The sequence below is a fragment of the Geotrypetes seraphini genome, chromosome 2 (assembly GCF_902459505.1).
Source record: "Geotrypetes seraphini chromosome 2, aGeoSer1.1, whole genome shotgun sequence".
NCBI lineage: Eukaryota > Metazoa > Chordata > Amphibia > Gymnophiona > Dermophiidae > Geotrypetes > Geotrypetes seraphini.
This window is the reverse complement of record NC_047085.1, coordinates 309,346,251-309,365,538: the sequence shown is the minus strand read 5'-3', so window position 1 is coordinate 309,365,538 and position 19,288 is coordinate 309,346,251. Positions and strand designations below refer to the sequence as shown.

Genomic DNA, 19,288 nt, shown 5'->3' with positions numbered 1-19,288 from the left:
GGCGGTAGTTTCTGCTTACCATAAGGAGGTTGTGTAGTTCTTAAATAAAAATGACAAACAGGACTTTAGTAGCAACCCGGCAGGCAAGTAGGATCATATTTACTTTAATCTACAGAGGTAATAGTGCAACACTAATACCCTTAGGTAAAAACTCAGGCATATAATGGGTAACGAAAGTATAGCTAAGAGAAAAGAACTGAAAAACCACAGGTATCTGAGAAATATCAGAATCCCTACACTTCCCTAAAATAAGAAAACCCCAATATTACCAAACTTAGAAAAATTCCTCTGAACAAAGAAGTGTCAGGCATAGAAACCTAGAAGTGAGTGCAAAAAATAATAATAATAATAAAAAAGAATGTAAAATAAATGCAAAGTATTAGCACTAGGGGAAACAGTATATGCATAATAATATGAGAACTAGATCATAGGAAATTAAGAAAGCAATAAATGCATATAGGACATGTTTTTCTTTTCTGGTTGTGGTACAAGATACAATCTCTCAAAATAAATGTAAAGCATTAAAAGACACTAAATATTTGTTGGCAAAGAATAAAAAATTAAAAGCAGCCAAACTTGACAGGCCTATAATCTGCTTTAGGCACCACAGTATAGAAAATACAATGGGGTAACTTAAAAAGCATATACAAGATAAAACAATAATTTCTTCCCATAGATAATGTCATGAGACAAATACAAAACATAAGTACAATTCAAAGACGGTAAATTAAAGTGCAACCATAATAAAATACAGAGAAGTATAGAATATATAGTATGTTATTAATTTAAAAAGTCTTTTCAGATGTAATAGAAACAGGCAAAGTCACAGTCTGTGAATCAGCTGCAGCCAAACTGGGGAGGGAGAGTGTCCAAGAAATTAAAAGTTCATGATTCAGCTTTCATGTCTATCAGGTGTAAACCGCCTAGAAGTCGCAAGATTATGGCGGTATAGAAGAATAAAGTTATTATTATTATTATTATCAGCAAGGTAAACAGGAGCAGTTCATGTGTGCTAGGGGAAGAAATTACAGCCATGATGCTTGTCTTTACTTTGCAGTCACTGGAACAGCTGTAAAGTGTTGGGATGTTTCTGAGGAGTCAGGATGTATGAACTCCTAACACCAGTATAACACAAGTAGCTACTTGCAACACTGAAAGGTAAAGATATACTTATTAGCAGAGAAGAGCAGAGTAGTTGTGGGGGAAAAGCCCCTGCCAGGCACAACTGGCAGGAAGTCCACTGAAAAGCTGTATTTCCCAGACCTGTACATTTAAAAGACAGAGTGAAAGAAACTTATGCAATGTCCTGTAGGAAAAAAAAGATGTGAAACACTGTAACAATTGGAATGTTATCCATTAATACACAATTCATATTACACTTGTTGTATAAGGTTCCTACCCCAAAGAGCTTACCTGAAAAAATAAGCTAATTTAGAACTTTGCTTATTTCTGCCTAATCCAACCAAAATATCCCTTGCAATCAGATCATAATTTATAGACACACCTTCTTCAAACACTTAACACAAACCCCGCTTATCAACATGTATATACCTCACTTTATAGGCGTGCTGCCGAAAGTAGTAGTCACCTTCCACTGTCATACATTCCCTTCCTGCTCTGAGCCTACTACAAACACATCTTCCCATATTTTTTCCTTACTATAAAAGCCAACTTTACTTAACCTCAAACTCTTTTTCCGTTCTAGTCATACAAATAATTTTTCAGTATTCAAATTATTTCCTCTTGTTCTCTCCTTAAACTACGTGCTCTATCCGTTCCTCAACTTTCTGTAACCTGCCTGCATTCTTTCATTAACAAATTCACATCATCCACAAGTCAAATTGGGTTTCCTAACCCAATTTTTTTCCATCTCCTTTGTTAATTTCTTAACATTACTAATTTCTCTTTTCCTTCTCTTGTTCATCTATGATTTACTTCCCCTTTCCTTTATGTCTACTTTCTAGAATTCTCCCGTCTGCTCCCCTCTTCTACCTCTGCTACTCTGCAGATAAAGAATAAGGGAGATAAGCCATTCCAAACATGGCTCTCCAAAGCCTGTGACCATTCCTCAACTAAGTTGTATACTTTTAGGCAAAATTAATTGCAATCCCTAAAACTGTCCCTATTATACCATGAACAAAGGACAATGTTCCTGGCTTCTGTTTCTCTCCAAACTTCAAAAATGTGCACACTGCTTTCATTTTTGTGCAATAATCCTATTCTTATTTTTATGTTCAGACTATAATGTATGCTTTTCCTGCTACATCAAAATCTAATCTAATTAAAATTGTACACCACCATGCACAGTATTACTTATAACTACTGCAGGAAGCTCTGCCAGCCTAAAACCTGTGCTAGCTTAAGTTCCCACATAGCTATATAGCAGAATTTGAATGATCACTGGGGGAGTGTGTGTGGTTCTGTATTTTGTCCCTGCAATGGCTCTCTGGTCACTTTGGATACCTTCTGGGCACTTATACCTGTTTTTAGATCGCCTATGTCACAATGTATAAGTTCCATATAAGAACATAAGCAATGCCTCTGCTGGGTCAGACCTGAGGTCCATCATGCCCAGCAGTCCGCTCACGCAGCGGCCCATCAGGTCCAGGACCTGTATAGTAATCCTCTATCTATACCCTTCTATCCCCTTTTCCTTCAGGAAATTATCTAATCCTTTCTTGAACCCCAATACCATACTCTGTCCTATCACACTCTCTGGAAGCGCATTACAGGTGTCCACCACCCTTTGGGTGAAGAAGAACTTCCTAGCATTGGTTCTGAATCCGTCCCCTCTTAATTTTTCCAAATGCCCTCTCGTTCTTGTAGTTTTTGAAAGTTTGAAAAATCTGTCCCTCTCCGCTTTCTCTATGCCCTTCATGATCTTGTAAGTCTCTATCATGTCCCCTCTAAATCTCCGCTTTTCCAGGAAAAAGAGCCCCAGTTTCTCTAATCTTTCAGCATATGAAAGGTTTTCCATACCTTTTATCATTCGTGTCGCTCTTTTCTGGACCCACTCGAGTATCGCCATATCCTTCTTAACGAACGGCGACCAATACTGGATGCAGTACTCCAGATGCGGGCACACCATCGCCCGATACAACGGCAGGATAACTTCTTTCGTTCTGGTTGTAATACCTTTCTTGATGATACCTAGCATTCTATTCGCCTTCTTTGAGGCCACTGCGCACTGTGCCAACGGCTTCATTGTCTTGTCCACTATTACCCCCAGGTCCCTTTCTAGGGTACTTTCACCCATTACAAACCCTCCCATCGTATAGCTGTACTTCGGGTTTCTGTTTCCTACATGCAAGACTTACATTTTTCTACATTAAACTTCATCTGCCATCTCGTCGCCCACTCTTCTAGTTTGTTCAGGTTCTTTTGTAAATCTTCACAGTCCTCTTTAGTCCTAACTCCACTAAATAGTTTGGTGTCGTCTAGGCCAGGGGTGTCCAACCTGTGGCCCGAGGGCCGCATGCGGCCCCGTGAAGGATTTTGTATGGTCCCGGTCGAAGGTGATGCAGTGTTTTCCTCTGCTATCCATGGGTGTTTACCATCTTGCCGGCTCCCTCCTCTGTCTTGCTGCAGCGTTTGTGCGGCCCCAGAAACATTTTTTTCGGCCAATGCGGCCCAGGGAAGCCAAAAGGTTGGACACCCCTGGTCTAGGCAGTCTTGTTAAACTTTCAGTCGGAGAGCGAAGAAAAGAGAAAAGTTCAGAAACCGAGAGTAAGAGACGGCAGCTGCAACGAAGTAAAGTATGTTCTATGGAATATTCTTCCTGGAATTCTTCTCCAGGGTATACCAGGCCTTCCCGAATTTTCTGCTGTCTTGATTGCAGACTCTTCCGTCTTTTCTGTAGGCATCTCCGCCTGTACCATTGTAGCTTCTGCTGCGTCCATCTCTTCTTTTTCCTGTAGTCCAGAGTGGTCATTGGGCTACAGGCCATCACTTCCTGGGTTCCTTTTCCCCCTGAAGAGTCTCAAATCAACACCTCTTTTGGCTTCTGCCGCACTGGACCCCTGGCCTCGTTACCATTTGTATCTGTAGACCTGGGGTTTGGTTTAGGACTATAATCTCCTATACCCAAATTAGAGTCCTTTCCTGCTTTAGTTGTAGCCTGCTCTTGGCTCTTTTTCCTAGAATTTGCAGGTATCACTTTCCTCAAAGTGGATCTAGCATGTTTTTTTGTTTCCTCAGATTTGGGATTAAATCCCCTCCTTGGACTCACTGCAGTTTCTCCCAAGGTATTATTATTTTTTTTTTTTTTTTGGGTGGGGGTACTTTACTACCCTCCATCCAGGGAATTTTGTCAGGTCCTACAGATTGAGACTCCTTTCCATCTGTGGTTATTTTACTGGCATCAGGGCTCCTAGGCATAGGGTAGAACTGGACTATAAACCCCAGTTGATAGCCACCTCTGGAGAACTCCACTCTTATTCTTTACCCTCTTTCCATCGCCAGGCATGCATGCTTGCAGTAACTCCTTCTAAAATCCTGTACAAGTTGCCAAGTCCCCTTTCTGTGGGGCATCCTGGCTCACCTCCTTTAGCCCCACCAAGGCATCATGAAGCCACTTCCCTAGATCTTGAGCTGATTCATCTTCCATTTGATGGGTCCGTATCTCACTTAGCTGCTCCTGCATGGCTTGTAGCCCCACATTTAACTTTCCACTTGCTTCTGGCAACCCTGCGCTACAGCTGTCTTAGTAGCAAGCTGAGCCTGGGCCTCCCCCAGCTCCTGGGATAATACTTTATTCCTTTCTCTAAGGTACCAATTTCATCTGCAGCGCAGTTTTTGTACACTACTCAGGAGCTCACCATTCAGCTCTTCCAGTTTCATTGCCTGGGCTATCTTTGCCTCACAGTTCTGCACTGCTTCATTCAGCTGCTCCTTCAGCCTGGTATACTGCCAGCCTGGCACTGTTGCAGCCAATTCCTGCTGCAACTGCTCCACTTTGGCTTCTGAAGATTCTGCTTTGGCCCGATAGTACTCATTCTGGACTGTCAACAGGCTAACTTGGTCCTTCAACTTCAACAGGGACACTTGTTGCATGCTCTTCTTTCATGGCTGATAACTGCTTAACTTTTCTGGCTACCTCCTCGCTCAGCCTTTTCTCTATTTCCTCACAGTGGTTAGTTGGAACGCACTTCTCCAAATGGATTTGCAATTCTTGTACCCTGCAGGTCATTTCTTCCTTCTCTTGCTCCCAAATGGCTTTCTATTCCACCAGTGTGTGATATTCTCCCTTAAGCTGAGCTTTCTCACAGTGCAATTTTTCCACCTGCACTGGTCATGTGCCTGACTGATTTCAACCAAGGCATTCTAGCATTGCTTCTTTGCAACCTGGGCGAACTCTCTTACCTTTTCTCCTTCCACAACTAACTCTGCCACCCGCAGCTGCAGAGTTGCTACCTGCTCCTGTAGGTGGGTGGTCTTCTTTGCCTCTTGCTTCAGGCAGGTCCTTAATTTCATGACTTCCTGTGCTATAGCTTTCCGCTGAGCTTGTAGCCATTCTCTCTCCTACTCAAGCTGTTCCTCTCAATAGATGACAGTGATTTCTAAGGATTTGAGCTTCTCCAGCCATGCTTATATTTCTGTTAGTGCCAAATCCTTCTCCTGGGACTGGTCATTCTGCTCCCTTATCACCTTAGACTTCTAGTCTAAGGCCATCCAAAGTGTGTCATTCTCTGCCTCTATGCTCCGCCTAAGTGCAGGGGAGGGGTGTGATCTGGCTATGTGCAGAAACAGCAAGCAAAGAAAAGAGACTTAAACAGCAAGATTAGTCAGCACAAACAGCCTTGAGACTGGAACATTTTATACCAGACAAAGAGGAAGTAGAGTAGACCCACAAAGATGAACAGCTGTAAATCATGAATAGGAGTTTTCCAGTAGAAGCATATTTGTGCAACTGCCACCTTTGTAGTCTATCTGTAGTTAAGGTCAAGGTGTAGAGTACTTTGTGCAATGATCTGAAGGGCAGTGTGTAGAATTTAGACTGTGTGCAGAATTTTTACGGCAGTGTGAATAATATAGAGCAGTGTTTCTCAACCTTTTTAAGCCAAGTAACCCTTAAGCCTTAACAAATACCAACCGAGTACTCCCACCCAAGCTCCACTCCAGACTCACCCAAACTCCACCCCAGACCTGCCCAAACTCCACCCCAAAAATAATAGTACTAATTGTAATGCAATTTCTTCCATCCATTTTTCATATACACACAATATAATCTTATTAATGGTAACCACAAAATTTAAAAAGCACACTGTACGCAGAGAAAATGTTAATTATCATTTATATTTGGGGAGTTTTCAAAGAGGTCAAGGCAGATGACTTTAAAATATGCAATGTCACCTCAGTAGCAACTATAGAAAAATAGACAAATATAGTGCAAAATATAGACAGCAGATATAAATTCTCAAAACTGACACATTTCAATCACTAAATTGAAAATAAAATCATTTTTCCTACCTTTGTTGTCTGGTGATTTCATGAGTCTCTAGTTGCAGTTCCTCCTGACTGTGCATCCAATATTTCTTTCTTTCTGCCTCATACATGCTTCCTTTCCTCCAGACCTCATTCCATTCCCCAACCAATATCTCTCTCTGTCTCTCCAGGAGTCCAACTTTTTCTTCCTCTCTCCCTGCCTCCCCCCACTGAAGCCACCGCTGCTAATTTCTCCCTGCCCCACCCTTGAAGCTGACCCTGCCACCCATTCCCCCCTTCCATTCCCCCTCCCCCTGCTGCCACAGCAACAGGGACGGGCAGGCACGTGCAGTGACTGCACGCAGCCAGCCCACAAACCTTCCCCCTCGACATCAATTCTGACGTCAGAGAGAATGTTCCAGGCCAGAAAATCAGTGCCTGGCTGGCCCAGAATGTTCTCTCCGACATCAGAATTGATGTAGGGGGGGGGAAGGCTTGTGGACTGGCCGCATGCAGTCGTTGCACATGCCTGTCCCATCCCTGTTGCTGCAGGGGTGGGTGGGAATGGAGCGTGTTGGGTGGCAAGGTCGGCTTCGGGGGTTGGGCAGGGAGGAATCGGTGGCGGTGGCTTCAGCGTGGGGGCAGGTAGTGAGAGATCCCAGGTGGCAGCCAGCCCATGTAACCCCAACAGGCGGCCCACATACCCCCTGGGATACACGTACCGCAAGTTGAGAAACACTGATATAGGGTACTATGTGCAAAAGGTATAGTGCCATGCAGAAAAACTGAAGTAATGTGTGCAAAACAGAAGTATTGTGATTAGGACAAACCTTATATGGTTATATAATCAAACAGGTTTCTGAGATCCTTTTCCTCTCTATATATCACTTATTGTAGTGATATTGGTGGGATTATGTTGTTTTCTGTAACTGTCCCTATGAATGGCAACCTTTCTGTTCTCAGTCCTGAAACCAAAACCTCCCAATTCCTGGGGAAATGTCCCCATCCCCAACCAAATAAAGAAACAGGGGATTTATGTTACTGTCTCCTCTACCACCACCAAGCAGCTCTGATTGGCATCAAGAAATGGAGTTTATGGAAGAGCTTTGGAGCCTGCTCCCACTTCATATGTATCAGATTTATAAAGGAGTAGGAGGCACTCCAGCTCTCCATCGACCCAGCAGGCAAAAATTTAGTCTGACCAGATGGGAAGATTAGGTTCTTACCTTGATAATCTTCTTTTTGGTAGACGGGTCTAGGAGTCATGATGCCTGCCCTGTCAGAATTTTCCTGCTTACTGCCTCGGACAGAGTGTATGTCCACAGCTGAAGATCTTGTCCTACTAGTCTGCGAAGCTGATGTGAACCTAGAGAAACCAGGCATAAGTGAAAGACAAGCTAAACTGCCTCGATCTACACAAATCTGTACCACAGCCTAGAGTAGGGGTGGGCAACTCCAGTCCTCAAGGGCTGGAATCCAGTCAGGTTTTCAGGATTTTCCCAATGAATATGCATGAGATCTATTTGCATGCACTGCTTTCATTGCATGCACTGCTTTCAATGCATATTCATGAAAACCCGACTGGATTCTGGCCCTCGAAGACCGGAGTTGCCCACCCCTGGCCTAGAACTAAGGGTAAGAAAGAGGCACATTGTGAAAAGGCCAAAGAGATTGTGTACAAGCAACCTGGTACCTATTTATCTTTACCTAGGACTGGGTTTAGAAAAGTGAAGCCAGCCCCAGTAGGAACCATTAAGCTAGGCAGCAAAGTTGCAGGCAGTGCTCCTAATCAGGCTATACCAAGCTAAAGGCAGGGAGCCAGTGTAGGCACACACACACCTCTCACTAGGAGGCAGATAACACACGGCAACAAAATATATTTTTTTTGAATCATCTGACAACACAGCACATTTTTCTAAATCAGTTTTTCATGCTGATTTCAGATCTGTTATTAGTTTTTTTTCAGTCACGTAAACTTTTAAAGTTATGACTAATGTTAATTTATAGGGTTTTAAGAACTGCAGCATCAACTTAAAGAAATGTTGCAGTATCTTCAGTCCAATGTCAAATAAGCACACAGCATAGCATAATTATGCTGGACTGTGTCCCTTAGCAACCTATATTTCTTCTTTTTGTGAGTTGTGTCTGGATTGTCACTGCACAACATCTAGTAGTTGGCCATCATACTCTCATTCCACACATTAATCATAGGCCAAAAAAACCTTCCATATGTATAAGTAATGATTTTAACAAACTTTGGGAACAATATACCAAAAATCTTTCAAAAGTTTCTCAAAACAAAATCACAGTACGGGAAAGGTCAAAACTGCCACACTGTAGGGAAACTCCACAGGACTGGCCTTGGTATTCAACCTCGAACTGTCCTTAATTACAGCAAAACTTAAATCAAAAGCAACATTAATCCAAAACTACTTAGCAGTTAGATGTCTTCCACTTCTCAAAGCTACAGATTAGTCCGGTTAAGTTCAGTTCGAAATGAATATACAAATCCAATCACAGTCACAGTCACGGCATCTTCCAACACACACAAGCCGTGACTTAAACGTGAGCTCAGACATGAGCTCAAAATGACCGCTCACATCCAGTCCCAGCATCCTGTAGTTCTAGCACAGCCTTCTTCCTCCAATAACTCCCTCCCTCGCACACAGCGCCCAAGCTCCCGACAGGCATACCCTGTTTTACATAGTGCGTCTTCAGGGAAAATAAGAGTATGTAACAGCCATGTTTGATACAGTGTGGGGTGAGTGGGAGGGAATGCAGACTAAGCCAAAACCTGCATGTCAGAGATTATCTCTAGCAGAAAGTTCAAGTTTAAAAACTATAGCAGGCTTTTATTCTATGGAAACTAGCTAAGTAAAGCTTGCTCTTTTAAGACCTAAAACTATCTTTATAAAGGAACCTACGGTTTTGCTTTTATCCCCCAAATTAGTAAAGCTCAGAGCAAAATAATGTATATTTACCCAGAAAAATATCCTGTCTCCTCTCCTCTCTTGAAAGATATGCCCTCTCCTTTCATCTCAGAGAGAAATATGTCCTCTCTTCTCAGAAATGACTCGGCCTATCATGGGCCACAGGGGAAACATGTACAACAGCCCTTTCTCTGGCCACAGTTGAACCAATGCGTCCAATCTGTTGCTTTCAAGATCATATCTTCAACTGTAGTACACTTTTTTGTTCATGGCAGAGGCCATCAGATCTATCATCGGTCATCCCCAATAGCAGACAATGTGGTTGAATGCCTTCTTGGACAATGCCCGCTCTCCTGGGTCCAATGTCTGCCAGCTGAAGTAGTCTGCTTGAACATTCTCCACTCCTGCTACATGTACTGTGGACAGTGTCTACAGGTGGGCTTCTGACCAATAGCTTCTGGTGGAATGTAGAACTGAACACTTCTAGTGCTTCCTTGCCGGTTGACATATACCACTGCTGTAGTGTTGTCTGAGAAGACCCTGACTGCCTTGCCCTTGTAATGCTAGACGAATGACTTGCAGCTCCAACCGGTTTATGGACCATTTCCTTTGAGAGAGGGACCAATGGCCTTAAACTGGATGACTGCTGCAATGACCATCCTATCCATAAATGCTGGCATTAGTTATCAGAATCACCCAAGAGGATATTTGGAGTGGCATGACCCTTGAAAACGAGTCTATTTGGAGCCACCAGTGCAAGCTTGTATATGCTTCCGTGGTCCAGAGAAGCAGCAGCTGGAGTGAATCCATCTGTGGAGACCAGCAAGACAAGAGAATTCTGGAGGGAGTGCATATGAGCCTTCGCCCAAGGAACTACCTCTACAGTTGCCACTATCAACTCAAGCACCTGGAGGTACTGCCAAGATGTAGGAATTGACCTTAGTAGGAGGTCCGTTATTTCTTTCATCAGTTTCGGTTTGTGTGAAGTTCCGCAGACCTCTAGGAATCGGATGAGTCACAATGGAAAATGAAAAAAGAAGCTTCGGATGAGAACACCGTGTCTTCCATAAAGCTAAGATGTGAGCATGCAGGAGCTCCAGAAATGCAATATCTTGGGGCAGGAATAAAACATGTAGCCCAATGTCGCATTTGGCCAATAAACCTTGGGACAACAAGGGGCTAGGGCGGAACAAGGTGTGACTTAGATGGAGCAGGGCAGGGCTGAGTGGAACTGGGAAGCAGGGCCATGGGTCTGGATTTTACAATCATAAAATCTGGTAAGCCTACCCAAGTAGGAAGATATTTGTCTACAGTTTGTCCGGGTGTGAAAGCGCAGGCGGAAGAACAAATGGCTAAAAATGTAAAAAGGGAGACAAAAATTTTTTCAGATATATTAGTGAAAGGAGGAAGATGAAAAATGGAATTGCTAAACTAAAAGATGCTGGGAACTGATATGTGGAGAGTGATGAGGAAAAAGCAAACGTGCTAAACAAATATTTCTCTTCTGTGTTCACAGAATAGAATCCTGGAGAAGGACCAAGACTGTCTGGCAAAGTAATGTGAGAAAATGGAGTAGATTCTCTGCTGTTCACAGAGGAAAGTGTTTATAAACAACTTGAAAAACTGAAGGTAGACAAAGCGATGGGACGGACGGGATCCATCTCAGGATACTGAGGGAGCTCAGAGAGGTTCTGGTGGGTCCTATTAAAGACGTACTCAACAAATCTCTGGAGATGGGAGTGGTTCCTGGGGATTGGAGGAGAGCAGATGTGATCCCTATTTACAAAAGTGGTCACAGGGATGAAGCAGGAAACTACAGGCCAGTGAGCCTCACTTCGGTTGTTGGAAAAATAATGGAAGTGTTGCTGAAAGAAAGGATGGTGATTAGAATCCAATGGGTTACACGATCCAAGGCAACATGGGCAGAGTACGATACAAGGATTCAAACAGAGACTGGACGGATTCCTGAGGGATAAAGGGATCGTGGGATACTGAGAAAGCTAACCAGAAAATAAGTATAGAAACCCGACCAGGTCGTGCATGTGCAAGACCGGAGGGCTAGGACTTTGATGGTAAGATAGGACTCAATAGGAAACCAAGGTGGCATGGGGGCCCCTTCTGGTGATTTGGACAGGTCGTGACCTGATTGGGCCGCCGCGGGAGCGGACTGCTGGGCAGGATGGACCTATGGTCTGACCCGGCGGAGGCACTGCTTATGTTCTTATGTTCTTATGTTCTTAAAGGTAAATCATGCCAAACGAACCTGATTGAATTTTTTGACTGGGTGACCAGAGAACTGGATCAAGGACATTTGCTAGATGTAATTTACTTAGATTTCAGCAAAGCCTTTGACACGGTTCCTCATAGGAGGCTCTTGAACAAACTTGAAAGGCTGAAATTAGGAACAAAAATGGTGAACTGGATTAGAAACTGGCTGTCAGACAGACGCCAGAGGGTGGTGGTAGGAACTGGCTGTCAGACAGACGCCAGAGGGTGGTGGTTAATAGAAGTTGCTCGCAGGAAGGAAAGGTGAGTAGCGGAGTTCCTCAGGGTTTGGTGCTGGGGCCGATCCTGTTCAATATGTTTGTGAGTTTGCCTTTTTGCGGATGATACCAAGATTTGTAGCAGAGTAGATACCGAAGAGGGAGTGGAAAATATGAAAAAGGATCTGCAAAAGTTAGAGGAATGATCTAATATCTGGCAACTAAAATTCAATGCAAAGAAATGCAGAGTAATGCATTTGGGGGACTAATAATCAGAAGGAACTGTATATGCTGGGAGGTGACAGGCTGATATGCACGGATGGGGAGAGGGACCTTGGGGTGATAGTGTCTGAAGATCTAAAGGCGAAAAAAACCGCCTTGGTGGCGGCTGCCAGAAGGAAGCTGGGCTGTATAAAGAGAGGCATAGCCAGTAGAAGGAAGAAGGTGTTGATGCCCCTTTACAAGTCTTTGGTGAGGCCCCACATGGAGTATTGTGTTCAGTTTTGTAGACTGTATCTGGCAAAAGACGTAAGAAAACTAGAAGCAGTCCAGAGGAGGGTGACGAAAATGATAGGAAGCCCTGAATATGTATACCCTACATTAGAAGAAAGGAGGGACAGGGGAGATATGATTCAGATGTTCAAATACTTGAAAGATATTAACGTAGAACAAAATCTTTTCCAAAGAAAGTGAAATGGTAAAACCAGAGGACATAATTTGAGGTTGAGGAGTGGTAGATTCAAGAGCAATGTTAGGAAATTCTACTTTACGGAGAGGGTGGTGGATGCCTGGAATGTGCTCTCGAGAGAGGTGGTGGAGAGGAAAATGGTGACGGAGTTCAAAGAAGCGTGGGATGAACACAGAGGATCTAGAATTAGAAAATAATAGTATATATTGAAGAACTAAGGGCAGTACTGGGCAGACTTGCACGGTGTGTCTGTATATGGCCTTTTGGTTGAGGATGGGCTGGGGAGGACTGGATGGGAGGGTGTGGATGGGCTGGAGTGAGCTTTGAGGGAGACTTCAGCAGTTAGAGCCCAAGCACAGTACCAGGCCAGAAATAGCTAAGAAGAAAAAAATATATATTATTATTTTTTTTAAATTTAAATTGAATCAGGTTGGGCAGACTGGATGGACCATTCGGGTCTTTATCTGCCATCATCTACTATGTTACTATGTTTTGGAAGGCCCCGAGCATGGGGCCGCGTCTGGAGGGCGTCTGTGCATGTGTGGATCTTAACGTAATGATATCACACACATGAGCATGATGTCATTTCATTGATGTCCATGGATGCACAGTGACCCTCTAGACATGGGACAGAACTCAGGGAAGACATGAGATTCGTGTGGTGAAAGGACTGGGGGCGGAACAGGGCCGGGCCATGTGTCCTCTATTTTTTTAATGAGGAAATTTGGTAACCCTACTGTTGGTAATACATAGAGTTAACAATGTCCCGATTTCCCTGGACATGTCCTCCTTTTTGAGGACATGTCCAGGGGTCCGGATGGCTCTTCCAAAACCCAGCGCTTTGTCTGGGTTTTGAAAAGCTTCCTGTCAAAATCGCCTCAGGAACAGGCATCTGGTAATCGTAATCCTAGTCAGTAGCGTACCTAGTGGGGGTGGGGGGGGGGGCGGGGGGAGGTCCGCCCCGGGTGCACGCCCCAAGGGGGTGCACAGGAGAGAGCTGAGTGTTCTCCCTAGGGCAGGGGTGCCCAATAGGTCGATCACGATCGACAGGTAGCTCGCCAAGGCAAAGTGAGTCGATCACCCAGGACTCACTTTGCCTTGGCGATCTATCGGGCCGATCAGTCTTCCTCTCCCCGACGTCAATTCTGCCATCGGAGAGGAAGTTCGGGCCAGCCAATCGCTGCCTGGCTGGATGGAACTTCCTCTCCGACGGCAGAATTGACATCGGGGAGAGGAATGCTGGTCGGCCCAAAGCAGGGAGAGCATGGGGCGTCGTCGGTATCGGCTTTGGGGGCCTGTTATCCATTGGTGGCGGTTTGGGTCCTGTTCCCCGATGGCAGCGGCAGTGGCTTGGGGAAGGGCAGGGAGAAAGAAAGGGGGCAGGCAGGGAGCCAGAAGGAAAGAAGAGAAACAGAAAAAAGAAAGGGGGCATGAAGAGAGAAAGAAAGAAAGGTCAGGGAGAGAGGAAGAAAAAGTTGGGGCAGGAAATGAGGTGTGGAGGAGAGGAAGCATACAGGCTGAAAGAAAGATTGGATGCACAGTCAGAAGAAGAAAGTGCAACCAGAGACTCATGAAATCACCAGACAAGGTAGGAAAAATGATTTTATTTTAAATTTAGTGATCAAAATGTGTCTGAATTTATGTCTGCTGTCTATATTTTACAATATGGTCCCCTTTTACTAAACCGCAATAGTGGTTTTTAGCGCAGGGAACCTATGAGCGTTGAGAGTAGCGCTGGGCATTCAGTGCAGGTCCCTGAGCTAAAAACTGCTATTGTGGTTTAGTAAAAAGGGAGGGGGGTGGGTATTTGTCTATTTTTGTATAGTTGTTACTGAGGTGACATTGCATAAAGTCATCTGCCTTGACCTCTTTTAAAACCCGCGGAATATAAATGATAATTAACATTTTCTCTGCATACAGCGTGCTTTGTGTTTTTAAAATTTTATTGTTGGTAGATCATTTTGACTTGGCCACAAAGATAAGGGGGAGGGAGGGAGGGGAGCTGCTGAAAGACATCTAGTAATCCTTGCAGGCTTGACTGTGCAGGGAATTATTTTTGTAAAATCATGTTTTGTTATGTGACTGGCATTATTTAGACTTTAATTTCTATGAATGAATAGAATGAAAATGATATAAAATGACTTGCTTGTTTTTATGTGCGTGGGATGAAGGAAAGTGGAGAGAGAGTGGGCTGAGGACGCTGAAGGGAAATGGGGAAGAGAGAGTGGGGAGAAGACGCTGATTTATAAATTGACGATTGTACAGAATATTGTTTCTTTTTATACTTTAATATAAACAATTCAAAGCTTGTGTGGATGGAATCAGATGGTTTGCGGGGATGGGGACCAAGCTTACAGGGATTAGTCCAATAAAATGGTATTTTTTTATTTCTCATTATTTGTTTTATTTTTATTTTTTAATTTGTAAAGTGGTGATTGTTATGTATCAGTTTTTTCAAATTTACATCTACTGTCTTTATATTTTGCACTGTATTAGAGGACATGTGTTACTGTTTTTGTGGTGTTGCATTGTATCCAGGGTCTGGTTTCTTGGCGGTTCAGTTTAACTTTTGTCTACATATTTCTATTTTTAGTTTGTGATTATTCCATATTGGGCGAGGGTGTATCTCTGTTCTGTGTGTATGAAAAGAACATAGTTTTCAGTTGGCATTGACTACAGGATCAATTGACTGTGCGGGATCTGGCTTGTTTAGTTTTACAATGTATGTGTTGGTGTTCTAGTGCTCACTGCAGTATTTAAGATGCTGCCTTAGGTACACTCTTGTTGTGCGATATGTGGATTGTTACTAAAAGTCATATTTTTCATATAGATGGGGGGGGGGGGTGTCAAAAAAATGATGGGCCCCGGGTGCCACATACCCTAGGTCCGCCACTGATCCTAGTAATACAGGTCTGCAGGATTCTATGTAGCACTGAGAAAACCTCTCCTTCCTATTTGATATGCAATTACTGAGCATTGTGTGTTGCCTTTAGAAATGGCTGCTGTAAAGCAGCAACATTTAACTGAGCATGCTCTATGCCCATCTCCTCAAGTTTTTATACATGAAAATTCAAGCTGTGTATAGAAAGCATGGGAGCTGCAGAAGCAAATTTCAGATGATTTCCTTCCAAATAAGGAGCAGTAAAGACAGAATAATGCTATTATTCTTCTATCACTTTACCCGTTTTAAATAGTTCAGAACGACCCAGTGATGTCATTTAATTGCAGGGCTGCTTATATTTGCATACCCATAATGCTGTGCAAAATGGTTCTGCGTGTTTGATTAAGGTTTATGGTGATTATAACTAATGTCTTCAAATTTTTGATTTAATTAGACAGTGTTAGTATTTTTATAATTTTATCCCGTGTTAAATTATATCATTTAAATCTGAGCCTATGTTACTCTCGTTAATACTTTTAGGAGATGTTTTTCGTGTCTTATGTTAAATAAGGATTTCCGTTATAATCTCTGGTTTCTCTTCAAATCGAATAAATCTTTCGCCTTTTACTAAAGATTTCCGTGGAGAGGAACATTAATGAGTTTCATTGAATTTTTGAAGGTCCTACTATTATTAGTAGGACTAATATTTTGTTTTATAAATATAGGTGAAAATAAAAACATTGTGATCTGGTTTTCTGTTGAGAAAAGTTTAAAATAAAAAAATTTGTCTAGAAGTGTTATTTTTAGTATTTAATTTTTTTCTGAACTAGTTATAAAATTCTCTTGTACAGGCAGAAAAGGTTTAAATTTAATTTAAAAAGTGATTTGATCAAGCATGAAACCGCAATGATTTTGCTACTAACACAAAGTATTAAAAGCCAAAACTGAGGGCTTGTATTGCAAAGATTACTGAAAGGAAAATCTAAGCTTCTGATTGCCTACCCTATCACTAGCAGCATAATATTTCTATGGCTATGTTGAGCTGGGGTTTTCTAGTTGGGCTGCCGATTATGAGAGAGAAAACTGCATTGAGTAAGAGTTCCTGTGATCAACTCTTTAACAAACATAAGAGATCTGAGTTTAGTGGTAGTGTTCAGTTATAGTGGAGAGAGGCAGAAGTATTTCTTTGAATTTGTGTGGAAGCTATGACTGTTTTGAACTTTAAATGATTATTTTGCTCAGAAATATTTTCATGTTTTGCTAAATTATTGGGGTAATAAATGTTTGAATATGTGTTATCGGCGTTCCACTTTGAGAGCTAATTTTTGTTCCGACCAGGATTTTATTCCATGTGATGGAACAACAAAGGGAAAACACTCTCCGAACAGTTAACAACGGGATCTGGATAGCTCCTACTACCTCCCAGACACCCCTACCCAGCATCTCCCTCAAATAACTAATAGACCACACACATATTTGGTATAAATAGCCGCAGCTCAATTTATTAACAAAACAGGAAATAATTTGCATAAATTAACATCCACAAGCATTAACTTCCATATAACAAATCAACAGCTCCTCCCGAGCTATCTGGTGTAACCATCAACAAAGTTTCCCCTGACCCCGCCATGAACAGCAAGAGTCTGAGGGGTGGCATGACCTCATGCCCCATTAACTGATTCAGTAGACCCCCGGGCACTGCTCATTGCCGGATGAGCCCCAGCACCCAGTAGCTCGGGAGACCCGCCAACCTGAGTTACTAAGGCCACCAATAAAGGGTGGGCGGGAAAAAAGCTGCCCTGGAGGACTCGGAAAAAAGAAGTCCTCCAAGGTCCCGGCTTTTAAAAGTTTCCTCCAGCCAAGCCCCTTAGCAACCACCAATCGCGCTCCTATCTTAACGCGACCCAACTTCCCCTATGGCTCTGACTTCCTATTTCTCTTCCCCTAACTAGCCTACCCATGGGCACCTAGGGCTCCCAGCCCCGTGTTAGCTTTCGCCCTTCGAGACAGGCTCTCGGGCTACTTTTAACAACGGGATCTGGATAGCTCCTACTACCTCCCAGACACCCCTACCCAGCATCTCCCTCAAATAACTAATAGACCACACACATATTTGGTATAAATAGCCGCAGCTCAATTTATTAACAAAACAGGAAATAATTTGCATAAATTAACATCCACAAGCATTAACTTCCATATAACAAATCAGCAGCTCCTCCCGAGCTATCCGGTGTAACCATCAACAAAGTTTCCCCCGACCCCGCCATGAACAGCAAGAGTCTGAGGGGTGGCATGACCTCATGCACCATTAACTGATTCAGTAGACCCCCGGGCACGGCTCCCCGCCGGCCCACCGCTCATCGCCGGATGAGCCCCAGCACCCAGTATCTCGGGAGACCCGCCACAGGACTGTAAACATACAGGTCCCCCCCACAATAAAGGGAGCTGCAGCTGTCAACGTAAGGCAAGGACCCTCTCACAACCCGATGCAAAATCATCGAGGAGAAGATACCAACCCACCGCCGACAAATGAACCCCGTCCGTGTGAAACAAACCAGCGCAAGATACATCCACCCACTCATGCAATAATTGCATACCCCCGTGACTAACAACCCACTTACCCACTTGTCTATTCAATTTCGACAACCCCCGGGTCCAACGCCGAGACGCTGAAAGGAAAGGATAGGTTTTCTGTCTCTGTCTATGAAAGGACACATTTTAATGGATAAGTTTTCTGTCTCTGTCCATGCTGGAAGTAATCAAATGTAGAATGTTGGGTGTTTACTCTCTTAATGGTTTGGGAAGAGGTCATTTAATTTATGTTAACGAAGTTAACTCTCAGACAATGAAGGCTCGACCCCCCACTACTATGTACCGGTTGAGATAGATAAAGGAAGCTTTTTACACCTTTTAGCTTTAAATAATGAAGTACATATCCTGCTCCTTTTTGATTACTTCTTTGAAGCCTATGTATCCTGTCACTAGATATGGTCTGTACTTACGTCATCTGCTAATACCACTGAAGATATATAAATGAATGCAGACTGATAATAAAACAGGCAAAATCTCTTTAGAATACTGTCTACGTATCTTTCTTTCTAAGGGGAATTGCCTCCAGATGACAGAGTGTTTTGCAGGGCAGTTTCGGGACCAAGAAACGGATCTTGTTCGTTTCAGACGCTAAACAACGAGGGCGGGGCACAATATCAGACCAAATCAATAAAACCCCAGGAAACCAATCCAATACAACCCTGAGGTCATCCTTGATGAGATTCACTAAGTCCTTCCCGGAACATGCATCCACATCGTTCCCCCCAAGGTGCAACAACAGTAAATCAGGATGACAAGGCCGCGAACGAAGGCGCTCAAGTAACAGCAGCAATTGACTCCAGCGCATCCCACGTTGACCCCACCAAGATACATGCAGTCCCTGATGACTCAGTCTCAAATGGCGACCACCAGAACGGATAGCTGCTCTCTCCGCCGCCCAGTGTATAAAGGAGTGGCCAACGATCCACAAGGAATAAGAACGCCCACTGGAACCTGAAAGAAAAAACAAGAACAGCTAACCAACAACAAAGACAACCCAAGGTGAGTATCATAGGGAGCTTTAGCATGACAAATACAACAAACCTACACACCCAAGTCCTTACGAAGCGCCCCGCCCCAAATTCAACACACAGGAAGACCCTTCTCGACGAATGTACCCCCGGAAAGCATCAGAAGCCCAACGCCCCAACTGCTGTATGTCCTCCCTAGACATGCCAGCCATGCTCGCACTCGTAGCCACTCCAATTCTAAAGGAATGAGTCCCGTAAGCAGCCGGGTTCTCCCCACAGCGGTCCAATGCCAAACGTAAAACCGCCTGAAACTGATAACGCAT

The 19,288-nt window shown here is 43.6% G+C and overlaps 1 non-coding gene across 1 annotated transcript; it reads left to right on the top strand.

Moving 5' to 3' along the window:
• Positions 1–15,988: 15,988 nt before the first annotated feature.
• LOC117356123 lies at positions 15,989–16,107 on the top strand. Its single transcript, XR_004538560.1, has one exon. It is a non-coding gene; the product is annotated as a U5 spliceosomal RNA (small nuclear RNA).
• The last annotated feature ends 3,181 nt before the right edge of the window (positions 16,108–19,288 follow it).